Source organism: Megascapheus bottae, chromosome 10 (assembly GCF_031878675.1).
Source record: "Megascapheus bottae isolate mThoBot1 chromosome 10, mThoBot2.hap1, whole genome shotgun sequence".
Classification (NCBI taxonomy): domain Eukaryota; kingdom Metazoa; phylum Chordata; class Mammalia; order Rodentia; family Geomyidae; genus Megascapheus; species Megascapheus bottae.
In genome coordinates this window covers 20,644,448-20,655,247 of record NC_143518.1, presented here as the reverse complement: position 1 = coordinate 20,655,247, position 10,800 = coordinate 20,644,448, and the positions used below count along the sequence as shown (strand labels likewise).

At 44.1% G+C, this 10,800-nt stretch overlaps 1 protein-coding gene across 1 annotated transcript in view; it reads left to right on the top strand.

The window, feature by feature from the left end:
* The first annotated feature begins 220 nt into the window (after positions 1–220).
* The window catches only part of Cacna1e (calcium voltage-gated channel subunit alpha1 E), a 446,101-nt gene continuing 435,521 nt past the window's right edge, over positions 221–10,800 (top strand). Inside the window, exon 1 of the mRNA XM_090340308.1 lies at positions 221–599. The gene's annotated coding sequence lies outside the window, so the exon portion shown is untranslated. The remainder of the gene's footprint in view (positions 600–10,800) is intronic.

Sequence of the window (10,800 nt, the reverse complement as noted above, 5' to 3'; positions counted from 1 at the left end):
CGCAGGAGGAAGTTTAAGGTCATGGAACTTTTTCACCGGAGCTATTACCTGGATCCGGGAGGGCAAGCCCAGCCTCCCTGCCCCCAGCCCGGCGCACGCTCCCGCGGGTTTTCCATCTCCACTCCCTCCTCCCTCCCGCTCCCTGCATGCGCTGACAGCCCGCGCCTGGACAGCCAGTTTCTCCTGTTTGGATCCAGCTCCCTCCCGTCTCCCTTCTCTCTCTCTTTTTTTTGTTAGTCCTCCCAGCTGCCCCCTCTGGGGGAGGGGGGCATGTGTGCGAGTTCTCTCTCCATTTGCCAGAAATTTTTTTCCCACTGTGTGGGCAGGAGGCAGATTCCCCCCCTCCCCACCACATCCCAAACTGTCTCCTTTCTCCTTTATTTATTTGGTTTGCCGTTTCTCTCCCGGCGCTCCACTTACCTTCTTTTTTTTCCCCCTCTTTTCTATCAATTCCAGCCCCCCTCCCCCCTCCAGTCTCCCCCTCCCCCCTCCCTCTCTCCCTCCACCCTTTTGCTCTTTTAAAATAATTCAGTGATGCCTGGGGAATACTAGCATACCCTCCTCCTTCAGCCGAGCGCGGGACTCTGCGTTAATTCCAGGTAAGCCAGGGGGCCAGGCGACCTGCGAGCCAGGCTGCCCCGCGCTCCCAAGGGCGGCCGGACCCGCGCCCGCCCGGCCGGCTACCTGTTGGGGTGCGTGGACCTCCCAAGCTTCTAAGTTGGCCCACACCTTCCTGGCCTCTCTTTAGCCGGCTCTTTCTCCGCACTCGCTACCCTTTCCGGGCAACTTCTGTGTGGGGAGGCTGGGTCCGGAAGGCGCCTACGCTTTCCCCCCTGGAGGGAGCTGCGAGCCCCGCGCCCGGGTTCCCAGGGGTGGCTTCGCGGGATTGCTTGTGCGTCCCTCACCCCGCATTCAGGCAGCCTCGCCGCCCTGGTGCTAGCCTGGGATGTTTAAAAATTATTTTTGATTCCCTCAAGCTGTTGGATGACTTCTGACCCCAACATGGGGAAGTTTTGTTGGGGATCACGGGCCAAGCTTCCCAGGAAGTTTGTTGGAAGAAAGCTGCCTGTGCTTCCCGAGGCAACTGGGCACTGGTGTCCCTGGAGCTGGTAGTTGAGGCAAGCGGGTAGATCCTCTGCTGGGAGGGGGCTGGGAATTCGGGGTTTCACTGGGGGAAGGGAATTTCCAGAGAGGAAGCCTGGCCACTTAGAATGACTTGCTTTTTGATCCTGGTTGGATCAAAAGAGCCAGAGCTGGTTAAAACTCCTAGTCTCTGTGCCTCTTTTTGTTTGTGCCTAGAAGAAAAAATGACAGCAGAAGCTAGTCCCCAACCCCCATCTCTCTGAGATCCAGGATCTCAGGGGATGAGTGTGTGACCAGGTAGTCGTTCGGTCTCATGCCTTAGGTGTGTGTGAGTGTTTGCAGGTACGTGTGAGTGTCCTTCGGCCCATCAGGTGTGTGACTATTCAGAGCAGGGAGTTGAGGCTGTGTGTATGGACAGATGACCCAGACCTGAGAGTATTCATAATATTCCCTCCCGAGACCAAAATGAGTATCCATTTTTCTTAATTATCCTTGGGGACTAAGAATTACATAGAGACATCATCCTCTTCATGGAAAAGGTTGGGAGCTGGGTTGACTTACTCAGAAGGAGAGCCTGCAAGATTTGAGCCCAGAGAAACAATGTGACAAAAGGAACATGTATTTCTTTTCTTTTTTTTTTTTTGTGCCAGTCCTGGGGCTTGAACTCAGCACCTGAGCACTGTCCTTGGGTTTTCTCAAGGTTAAAGCTCTACCACTTGAGCCACCGCACCACTTGGAGCTTTTTCTATGTATGTGGTATCAAGGAATCAAACCTGGGTCTTTGTGCATGCTAGGCAAGCACTCTACCTCTAGGCCAAACTCCTAGCCTCAAGAACATGTATTTTCTGATGCATAAATAAGAGAATCTATTTCATTGGACAGCAGAAACCAGAGGAAAAGAGGCTTCCTCTGTGGGTAGGGAGGTGGGGCACATACCTGGACAAATCTTGTTGGGAGTTCTAAGAATGATTACTGGTGGAAAATATAGCATTCCTCTGTGCCCATGTGTTGGTCTAGTGTAGGGGGGCGGGTGCAGCTTCCTCTATCATTTAGAAGATGACTATGTCTTGTTAGACTGACAGGAGAGGACAGCATTCTCTCCTGTGTCCACTTTCTGGCCAGCTGAGTCACTTGGGAGTATAGGGCAATCATAGGATTTATTGTGCAATCCTGGACCCTTTCAAAAGCAGAGCTATGTTAGCATTACCTAAGTGTGGACAATGGAGAATCTCTACAGGTAGAGATGAGTGATTTCCTTGGGAGTGATTGCATGATCTGTGTCCGTTGAGCCTTGTTCCCTCTTTCTCAATTCAGATTTCAGTAGAATTTGTGTTGATTTCCTCTGAAAATCTAGCTTTAAAATGCAGATTCTTTCTTTTATTGAACTCCTTCCCCAACTCTACCAATCCCTCCAAATTGCCTTTCTCCATTTATGCCATGAAAGTAACGCATGCTTTACATGATGCTATTCCTTTTACTATTACCTGCTTCCTTCTGGAATTAATGAACTGGGGCTCCCACCAGGCTGTCCTTATGTCAGGAATTGTATTTGTTGGTGACAGTGTGATGTATAGCTCAGTAGTTGAGCTCTTGAATCACTGATGTCATAGCTCTTTAGCTCCTTTGACAGTGGGGTGGTATGTTGGGAGAGAAGGGTGAGGAAAAAATACTACATGTTGTCTGGATCTAAATGGAGATATTAATACTTAAGAGGCATCCTTGGGCTATGACTGTAGCTTAGTGGTAGAGTACTTGCCTAGCATGCATGATCCCTTAGTACCATATAACAGAAAAAGCTGAAAGTGGCACTGTGCTAGTCTTGAGCAAAAAGCTCAGGGACAGTACCCAGGCTCTGAGTTCAAGCCCCAGGACTGGCAAAAAATATACGCATCCTTTTGCAGGGAAATGCCTGGTTTTACTTCATTGTTATATGAGGGAATGATGAAGCTCCCTAAAAACAGACTAGTCACACCCTCATCCCTCTGGGAACCAGTGGGTCTGCTAGATAGCTAAATCCCTAAATGGCTCAAAAAGTTGAGCTGCCATTTATTGTGCACTTACTGTTTTCTAGATACGGTTCCATGCAGTTTATAGACATTGTCATAATTCCTTCTTTCCTTCCTCCCTCCACCCCCTCTCTCTTCTTTCTTTCTTCCTTCCTTCCTTCCTTCCTTCCTTCTTTCCTTCCTTCCTTCCTTCCTTCCTTCCTTGCTTCCTCCCTCCCTCCCTCTCTCTCTCTCTCTCTCTCTCTCTCTCTCTCTCTCTCTCTCTCTCTCTCTCTCTCTCTCTCTCTCTCTCTCTTTCTTTTTTGGTAATAGGATTGGAAATCAAGGCCTTGCATAAGCACTCCACAACTTGAACCACATCTTCAGATCTTTCTGTTTTAGTTTTAATTTTTTTACGTAGTCTCATATTTTGTTCAAGATCATAGCTGTCCTTGTTGGACTGCAATCCTCTTACCTGTATCTCTCTTGTGACTGAGACCACAGGTGAATTGAGTTCTGGGTATTGAGATTTGAGGCTAGCTACCTTCATACTTAGGATGACCTCAAAGCACAACTCATAATATTCTGGACCTTTCCCTCCTGAGCAGCTGGGTTTAACAGGCCCAAGTCACTGTGCCAAGCCACCATAATGAATTCTCATCCAATCCTATCAAGATACCCTTATGAGGTAAGTATCTCCATTTCAAAGATGAGGAAACCAAAGCTTAGGAAAAGAAGTTAAGTGACAGATTCCAGTTTGTTCACCTGGTTGGAGGCAGAGTTAGGATCTAGAATCAGGGCTAACTGACTCCTTGCATACAGGATGTCTCTGTGAGCAGAGGCTGATGAAAGGCATCATTTGACTTACAAAGTTCTAGGTCCTCAGGGGCGCTGGGCTGATTTCAGACAGAGGTAGACTGGGTAGTTTCCTGTCCCTCCTGCCTGGTTTTTGATTCATGTTGCCCTGTCATTCCAGTTACCAGTATCTTTGCTTAGTGTTTGTGAAGTGGGAGCCCCGCATCCTACACCAGCACCTGGACCATCACTAGAGTGATCCTTTTTTTGGATCCCAGTTCTATGTGCTCATGAATTCTAGCCAGGGTGGCTGTATGACTTATGGAAAGGCAGAGTGTATGTTACTTCCTGTTCCTCTTTTCAGGGTTTGTGTGTACACGGGTACTGAAGTTTGCTCTCTCAAGGTCACTGGTGACTCCAGTTATTCCAGCCAACCCTGATTTAGTTAGGACCTCCCACCTTTGGCTATGGAAGTAATTCTATAGACCAGCATGGATACTTAACCATCCATAGCAATAATGTCATTGACAGGTCCCTCCAACCTGCTGTCTATTGCTAAGACAGACATAGATCCTTAAGTAGACAATTCTGGACCTTGTTTCCAACGATTCATTTCTTCTTTATAGCACTGTTATTTTCTAGCTCAAAAGGGCATGGTTAGTTGGCAGTGGGGAGGAAGAAACGGTTGACTGGTCAAGGTAAGGTAGATAATAAAAGCATTGGCCTTGAAGACCTCGTTTCTACTCAGATTCAACCTAGTAAGTAGCCATAGAACTTTTAGCAAGCCATTGACTCACCTGGGACTCAACCTGTCTTCACAAGAATGTTAGACAGATGCTTTCCAGGTGTTTCCCAGATCCTGAAGTCCAAGATCTCACAATTGAAGATGATGTAAATAGATTTTATTTTGCCCTCTCCCAATAAAGGATGTGGTGGAGAAGCAACTATCCTTGGTAACTGGTAGGCAAACTTTCATCCAGTTATGGTCTGGAAAATTGGGGCAGCTTATATGGTTGGGGAGGGAACCTTTCTTCCTTCCATGATGTGCCACTTGACATCTCTCAATTATTGAGAGCCAGAAAAAGAAGTGCAAGAGTATGCTCACAACTATGCCTATGAATGTTCATTGAACTAAGCCTGAGGGGAAGGGGCTGGGAGGGGGAATCAAGACAGTGGGACAAGGTAGTTCACCAAGAAAGTGGGTATGGGGGACTTTGAACTCTTGGCATGTACTGTGTGATAGGGAGCCACTGGACCAAGTATTATGTTATAAGTTCTAAAGACATCCAGAATAAAAAAGATTATTTGCTTCATTTTTGCAGAAGCAAAAATGTAACTGGGAAAACCAGGGTTAAAGATGTAATCTTTATCTGTGACAAAAGTGACGGGGTCGATGCACAGACTTGGAGTTGCAATGAGTGGGTTCTAGAACAGAATAAAGCTTGCCAAGAAAACACCTTCCCATTTATGTTTCTATGGTATGGTTTTGAGAGATTTATCCTCTGCCTTTGCAACCACATTGTTCAAATTTGAGGAAAAAATATTCTCCCATAAACACAAGTCTAGGATTGAAGAGAGAGCACTTTAGATTTCTCATTTTGGGCTAGTGAAGATAGCAACTGAATGAGGTGAATAAACATTAGGGGAGAGCAGAGCAGCTGGGGATGTCAAGATGCTCTCGAGGGACACTGTGTGATATTTACCTTTCTCCATCTGACATTTTACTTAACAGCATTAACTGCAGTTCCATTCCATTCATTGCATTGCAAGTGACATAATTTCATTCTTAATGGTTCAATAATACTTCATTGTATGTATGTATATATATATACACACACACATTTATATGTGTATATCAGTTGTTGAGCACCTAGGCTGATCACAGAGAGTGGCTATTGTGAGTAATTCTTCTATACACTAAACTGTGGCATGTTGGCTTAAAGTACTTCTGTGGCATGCAGACTTAAATTCCTTCTGATAGATGCTCACAAATGTCTAGCAGGATTATATGGTATTTCTATTTGTAGTTGTTTGAGGGACCTCCATGGTGATTGCCACAGTAGCTGTGCTAATTTAACATCTACCAACACTGGATTAAGTTCCTTCCCTTGCCTTATCCTTACCAATATTGGTTGTTCTTTGTTTTCTGGACCAGTTGAGTTGGTGTGAGATGGAATCTTAGTGTAGTTATTCTTTGCATTTCCTTTATAAACCCCTGCCAATTTTAAGATCAGTGATTGTCCTATGTGTTTGTCTTTTCTTCATCTCCCTCCCTTATCCTTGACTAGTCATACATTTTTTGTTTGCTATATTTACTGAATAGAAATTTTATTCTTTGTTCTGAATTTTAAAATGGATGAGGAACATTTTACATTTCTGCTTCTTAAAAGAAGATGAAATTGAGTTACTCTTGACTTATTTAGTTCTTGATGGATGTTTTCTTAGATGTAATGATCCTAAATACAGCAAGAGTTCCACCCTTTCATTAGCAAAGGGATTCATAATGACAAGTGAATGCTAACCAACTTCCTGCTCTGTTTTGTTCATCTCAGAATCTGGATTTGTGAGTTGTTCAGGGCAGAAATCTCTGACTCTTCTAGGTGAGGAAAGTCAACCTTCTAGATTCCGAATCTATGCATTGGCTCAGAATGACCATTGGTGTAGAGATGGAGAGAATCCTTCCTGGGCTTGAGTAGTAAAGTCCTAAGGAAGCCCTTCAGTTCTGTCAGCAGAATCGTCATTTAAGTTCACTTCCTCCTTTCTTCACTCCCCTCTCTTCTTACTTTTCCTCCTTCCCTCTCCTACCTCCCTCGCCTACTTCCTCCCTTTCCTCCCTCTCCTCCTCCCTTCCCTTTGCTTCTTCCCTTCCCTCCCTCCCTCCCTCCCTCCCTCCCTTCCTCCCTCCCTTCTTCTCCCCCTCCCTCCCCTCCTTTCCTTCTTATTCTCCCTTCCCTTTCCCCTGCTTTCTTTCTGCCTTCCATTTTGAGTACTTATTCTTGGATGGATGCTGATTTGGGTACTGGGAACATAGGGATGGATAGGACAGCTGAATATCATACTTACATGAAATTCATACTCTATTGCAGGGAAAGGAAAATAGTAAGTGGAGATGCAAATTTGTAAACTATCAGCTCATGATGAATGTCATTCAGGGAATTGTTCAGGGGCGGTGCAGCATGACTAGATAACTTTTAGACTGGAATATTAACACAGGCGTCTGAGGAGGTGATGTTGAGGCTGAGGTTCAGAATGGCAAAAAGGATGTAGGATTCATATCATTCATTTTTTATACTTCATGAAGATAGAGGTTAAAGTGGATATAGAAGTAAATACAATACATTTCATAGTTCAGGAAAATTCTTTGAGTGCAGGAATTATGATTAATTAGTATTTGCAATTTTACTACCTGGCATAGTAATAAATGTGGGTTGAATTAAATTACAAATGTAAATTGGGAGTTTAGAGAGATTTTTAAAGATATAAATTCAGTTGATGCTTATGCCAGTCCTTTGTCAGCAAGAGTAGAAGAAAATACCTTCTGAGTTGCTGCTCTTCTGCTCTTGGGCTTGCCTGGGGACATCAGCATGCAGAATTCCCGACCATCCCCAGGGCACAGAGAGATGGGGAGGAACAGCCATACTAAGGGGGTGGAATTCACAAGGATTCTGGTTTGCTCTTTTTGCACTCCTGGGTCATCTTAACTCAAGGTAGAAGTTACTTTGTCTGAAACAGGGGAGAGGTCTTTCATCTACCTATACACCTGAGAGGAAGGCTGTTCTTTCTTTGCTGCTCAGGGTCCAGTCTTGTCTCTTGATTCCTCTAGCCACACTGCACCTCCCTCTTCTTTCCAGCCAGAGCCAGGCTCATATGGGAATGGAGGAGACCTCAGTCAACTCTGTTGACAATTGGATATGACTCTGCAGATGTACTCTCCTCTCCTGACACCCTCCTTGATGACTGAGTTAACGCCTCCCACCTGCTTTATCTAGGGTCATGAGTCACAGCTTTTCAAACGTGGAGGTGTGAGTCAGTCAACTTCTAGTCCTTGATATACTTGGGTGATAGATGAGCCAGAGACTGTGTACTGTCCTTGACCATGGCTTCTTTTCTAGGCTACAATTTTAATTTCTGAGGGCACATGATTTTATATATATATATATATATATATCCATACACACATGTGTGTGTATAATTTTATTTTTTTTCACTCTCAAGAAAAGCATCCTGCTCTAAAATGTGGTTCCTGGATCAGCAACATCAGTTCTACCAAGAACATTTTTGCCCCACTTCAGAGTTCTGAATTAGAGGCCCAGATTTACCTACTGGGCTTGACGTACATCAACATTTGAGAACCACTGTCAGAACCATAGATGATCAAGAACTTTTTACACTGGACACCAACCTTGGGCCAGAAGCCTGGTAAGTCTTATTCTTTGAGGCATTCAATTATTATTCCCATTTTTTTTAGGTGAACACAAAGGCTTCTAGAAATCAAAGATTGCATTAGGTGGTAGGATATGGGTTTTACCCAACTTGTAGCCTCATAGCCTGAATCATTGTGAAGTTGAGACTCCCCCTAATTAAAATGTATTTCTGGAGACATCTTATACTAATGTCTCCCATCTTCAAGCTAATTATTCTCTGGCTATTCACCATGCTGAGAAGGGAGCTGAGTAGCAAGATTAAGATACCAAGATATCTTGGTGGTAAGTCATGGGTGTGTTCACGGGCTGGGCAATGTTTCCTGTGGTTAGTGTGTTGGCTGGGTTGCTCCTCCAGAAGGGAAGTAAGTGATCCTTTAATGGAGACACGTTTTGGTCCCATTCTGGGCCTTTTGACATATAATGCATATTTTCCTGTTGCTTCAGCCATCACCCGTATACTGATGACTTCTAAATTCGCTTTCGAGTCCAGGATTCTCTTTTGAGTGACAGAATTTCTATCCTGATTGAACAGTGGATGTTTCTGCTTCAGCACCACATAGTTGCCTTGTCTTGAACAGAATCCATCATCATTTACCGAACTGTGTGTGTGTGTGTGCGTGCTCCTGTCGTATACTCTCTTTGAGCAAATGGAATATTCCAAGCTAGAAATCTTAGGAGTTTGTAATTTCTCTTCCTCCCATTTGTTCTGCTTTCACTCACAATGGTTCAGTTTGACCTGTCCTGACCTCTCCATGAAGGCTTGGCTAAATGTGGTTACGTCTTTCAGCAACATCCCCAGATTCCCTGCATGCATCATCCATCCTTTCTCTTTATGCTCATTTAGCATCTTGTACTCAGCCTCCTTCACATATTAGGAGACTCAGTAGCAAGGATTTATCCTTCCTCTTACCAGTGTCTCTTCAGTACGTTGCTCTTAATAGGTGATTGGTAAGTTTATTGAATTTTTGGTTAAGAAAAGAAGTCATTATGGAACCTGTGGTAAATTCTGATTTTCCTTTCTTCTGGTGTGGAATTGTTACTGTGACTAGGACATTGTATTCACTATGACTTTGATAAGGTTTTATTTTTATAATTTGTTGAACATAAAATGACAGTAAGGACCTTTATTTTCTCAGGGACCACCAATTTTTAATTTATAGAAAGTTGAAGGAGAGTTTCCTCCCCAACCCTTCTAATTTGCTTCCCTTTAGGAAAAAAGTTTCACTTATCATTATTTATCTTTGGCTCTTTAATGTGTTGTCTGAGACATAGTAAATGCCAAGGAAAAATTTAGAAAAGGTTCTGGCTAATGAATTGGGAGACTCAGGGACAGGACCTTCAAATTCACAATAAAGGCCACCTAATTTCTATGACTTTATGCCCCCCAAATTCTGTTTCAGATAATTTTTTTTGCCAGCCCTGGGCTTGGGCTCAGGGACTGAGCACTGTCCCTGGATTTTTTCTCAAGGCTAGGGCTCTACCACTTGAGCCACAGCACCACTCCTGGCTTTTTGCTACGTATGTGGTACCGAGGAATTGAACCCTGGTCTTCATGCATGCTAGGCAAGCACTCTACCACTAGGCCAAACTCCCGGCCCCTGTTTCAGATAATTTTTAATGTATAGCAAACTCTCCCCAACTTATAGGTGTAAAATAATGAACATGAAGTATTCTACAATTCTGTGGGTTATATGGGTCTTGTGGTAATGTGACTAAGATCGGACAGTCTAGTTTGGCATCACTGACATTTATGGGGCACCAGTTAGAATGGCCAGAAGGCTGTCTGTGGTTATGTATCTTCAGAATGGTTTTCCTGCACTCTTACATAGTGGTAGAACAGTGTTCAGCTGCTTGAGCTTCTAGAACACGTATCATAATCCGGGTAGTTTATAAATAATAGAAATTTATTTTTTAACAGTTCTGGGTGATGGGGAGACAAGTGTAAAAGGTCTGGCAGATTTGGTGTTGAGTAGGGCTCATTTCCTGGTTCACAGTTTACACCTTCTTGGCTCATGCTCCCATGGCAAAAGAGACAAGTCAGCTCTGTTTTCATAAAAAAATTATTTTAAATGGCACTAATTCCATTCAGAGGGCTTCGCCCTTATGACAGTTACTTCTTGGCTCTACCACCCAATTCTGTGCTGTATGTTTTACAGTAAAATTTTTTCATGAAAAGAAAAAAATTTGCATAGTAGCAAAGATACAGGGCAGGTACAAACCTTTTTCAGTGCTTGTCATGGGCCACATTTGCTCTTCTTTCATTACCCAGTGCCAGTAACATGGCCAAGGTCAGACTGCTAACAGTGTGGACATAGGAGATGTAAGCCATCAGAACCTAACTTGTTCACATCCTCTGAGTAGCAGACACCAAGATGGGATGAAATGCAGAGATTGTTTAGGGGACACACCAATGAGAAGAATGGGGAAGGAACAGAGAAAGGCTGGAATAGCCATTGGTCCATTATGTGAGTCCGATCCTCAATGACAGCTCCAGGCAAGGCAAGTTGGGTGCA